Raw genomic sequence first — 4125 nt, 5'->3', positions numbered from 1 at the left:
ATGGGTTTATAAGTATGTATATCTCGATGCATAGTTATGTACGAATGTAATAGTGTTGTAATGTTGATGATATGTATTGGAATAGTGATAAACCGTTATGTATAGGTGAGGTCTCGATAGAGTGTAAAAAGTATGGAAGCCGCGTGGTGCCATACTCGACTGTGTACTTGGTACTATGTATCGCCGGACCGGAATTAGGTTTAATTGTTATAATAGTTATTATAGTATATCACTTAACTGTTTACATTACTAGATATCATAGAGTCTCACGTCAGTGTTAAGATTGTCGAATATGATTGTGTCATTATATAATTGTCATGTTGATATTTTGTGAGGAATCAATTGCTTGAATGGTGAAGTATGCAAGATTGTAATGGCTGTTTTGGGTATTGTTTAAGCTTTCCTGAGGAGGATTACGACCACATCTTGACATTGCAGTGGATACATGCGAACGGGGCATCAGGACCGTCCCATGCAAAGGGTCAAGGTCAGGCACAGGTCATCCACAGCGGGCAAGTCATTGTCACTGAAGGGGTCAGCCAGAGCTGTACAGATAGGGAACTCTTAGTGGACACTATAGGGTTCGAGAGAAGCGCATAGCGCGCATCCTATATTTCCACCGTCAGTAAAGGCTACGGTTGGTCAGCGGTGTCAAACATACGGAGACTGTTGTCACCCAGGATGGGACTATTGGTCAATTGTGTCATACAGTAGACAGGAGCAGACAGCACAGGAACTGTCATATTATTGAAACAAGGAACATTGACTGGTACCATGGAATTAGCCGGCTTATTTGGAACTGTGAACTTTTGTATGGAAATCAATGTGTGAAAATATGTAAATGTATGTATTTGAATGAGTGGATGCTGGAGAGATGATAGAAATGTTTAGTGAAATGAGCTTGTGTTAATTGTAAATAAATTGTTTGTATTTGTGTAACTTACTAGTTTGTTTTGTTCATTTCTAATTATCTCTACCGACACTCGTCCCGCGTTACACTGGCTACTGTGTTATATATATATCAACTACAGTGTTATATATACTGATTGCTATGTTATATATACTGACTACCGTGTTATATATACTGACTACTGTGTTATATATATTAACTACCGTGTTGTATATACTGGCTACTGTGTTATATATATTAACTACAGTGTTATATATACTGACTGCTATGTTATATATACTAACTACCTTTATAAATAAACTGACTACCATGTCATACATAATGACTACCGTGTTATATATACTTGCTACCGTGTTATATATACTGCCTGCAGAGTAATGTAAACTGACTGTAGTTTTATATATATTTGCTACCGTGTTATATATACTGACTACCGTGTTATATATACTGACTACCGTGCCTTCCTTAATGACTACCGTGTTATATATACTGGCTACCGTGTTATATATACTAATTACCGTGTTATATATTCTGATTACCTTGCTATATATACTGCCTACCGTGTTATATACCGTGTGATATATACTGACTACCGTATTATATATACTGACTACCGTGTCATACATACTGACTACGGTATTATATATACTGACTACCGTGTGATATATACTGACTACCATATTATATATACTGACTACCGTTTCATACATACTGACTACGGTATTATATATACTGGCTACAATGTTATATATACTGGCTACTGTGTTATATATATATATCAACTACAGTGTTATATATACTGATTGCTATGTTATATATACTGACTACCGTGTTATATATACTGACTACTGTGTTATATATATTAACTACCGTCTTATATATACTGGGTACTGTGTTATATATACTAACTACAGTGTGATATATACTGACTGTTATGTTATATATACTGACTACCTTTATATATATACTGACTACCGTGTTATATATATTAACTACCATGTTATATATACTGGCTCCTGTGTTATATTTATTAACTACAGTGTTATATATACTGACTGTTTTGTTATATATACTGACTACCTTTATATATATATACTGACTACCTTTATATATATATACTGACTACCGTGTTATATATACTTACTACCGTGTTATATGCACTGGCTACAGTGTTATATATATTAACTACAGTGTTATATATACTGACTGCTATGTTATATATACTGACTACCTTTATATATAAACTGACTACCGTATTATATATACTGACTACCGTGTTATATATACTGACTACCGTGTTATATATACTGACCAACGTGTTATATATACTGGCTACCGTGTTATATATACTGGCTATTGTGTTATATATACTGACCAACGTGTTATATATACTGGTTACCATGTTATATATACTGACTATCCTGTTATATATAATTGGTACCGTGGTATATAAACTGACTACAGTTTTATATATATACTTATTATCTTTTTATATATACTTACTACTGTGTTATATATAATGACTACCGTGTTATATATACTGACTAATGTGTTTTATATACTAACTACCGTGTTATATATACTGACAAATCTGTTATATCTACTGACAACCTTGTTATATATATACTTACTATCGTTTTATATATACTGACTACTGTGTTATGTATACTGACTACCGTGTTATATATACTGACTAATGTGTTTTATATACTGACTACCGTGTTATATATACTAACTACCGTGTTATATATACTGACTACTCTGTTATATATACTGACAACCTTGTTATATATACTGACTACTGCGTTATTTATACTAACTACCGTGTTATATACTGACTACCTTTATATATATTCTGACTACCGTGTTATTTATACTAACTACCGTGTGATATATACTGACTACCGTGTTATTTATACTAACTACCGTGTTATATAAACTGACTACCGTGTTATATATACAGAAAACCGTGTTATATATACTGACTACCGTGTTATATTTACCGACTGCTGTGTATATATACTGACTACTGTGTTATATATACTGACTACTATGTGATATAAACTGACGACCGTGTTATTTATACTGACGACAGTGTTATATAAACTGACTACCGTGTTATATGTACTGATAACAGTGTTTTATAAACTGACTTCCGTGTTATATATACTGACTACCGTGTTATTTATACTGACTACAGTGTTATATAAACTGACTACAGTGTTATATATACTGGCTACCATGTTATATATACTGACTACTGTGTTATTTATACTGACTACAGTGTTATATAATCTGACTACAGTGTTATATATACTGGCTACCATGTTATATATACTGACTACTGTGTTATATGTACTGACTACCGTGTTATATATACTGGCTACTGTGTTATATAAACTGACTACTGTGTTATATATACTATCTACCGTGTTAGATATACCGACTACCGTGTTATATATACTGACTACCGTGTTATTTATACTGACAACAGTGTTATATAAACTGACTACAGTGTTATATATACTGACTAGCGTGTTAAAAATACTGACTACAGTGTTATTTATATAAACTGACTACAGTGTTATATATATTGACTACCGTGTTATTTATACTGACTACCGTGTTATTTATACTAACTTCCGTGTTATATATACTGACTATCGTGTTATTTATACTGACTACCGTGTTATATAGATGGTGCTTTCTCGTGATCCGTATTAGGGATACACAATAGATACAAACTTTCTAGCAGATACTTTTTTCTTGACAGAACTTGAAATTTTCAGATTACTGTGTACCTAACTAATTTATTTGTTTTGAAGCTGACAATATTTCAATGTGGTGAAATCATAAAATGTCATTTGAGTAGACCCAAGGGTAGTAGCCATTTGTCGCTATATATGGATAGGGATAAACATCGCAAACGGGGTAGCATCTGTTGTTGTTCTATTAGGGATAACACGCTTCTATTTGTCTTCTCTATACTACGTCAGAAACAACACACACAACTGTAGGTTTGCCTGACTAGCCTGTCGCCTGCAGTAAAACCCTTCTACCATAGAATCTATATTTTTTCGATAAGGCTGCCAATAAAAAAATAAGGGAAATAACTCTTACACCAATCACAGGTAAAATGTATAAAAGCCATCAAATCTCGAGTTATCTCCCTTCGAATACTAATGCATTTATACAAAAAAGTTAATGGCAACAAA

This window comes from Mizuhopecten yessoensis, unplaced genomic scaffold, assembly GCF_002113885.1.
Source record: "Mizuhopecten yessoensis strain PY_sf001 unplaced genomic scaffold, ASM211388v2 scaffold1861, whole genome shotgun sequence".
NCBI classification, from domain to species: domain Eukaryota; kingdom Metazoa; phylum Mollusca; class Bivalvia; order Pectinida; family Pectinidae; genus Mizuhopecten; species Mizuhopecten yessoensis.
This window is presented reverse-complemented; position numbering follows the sequence as displayed.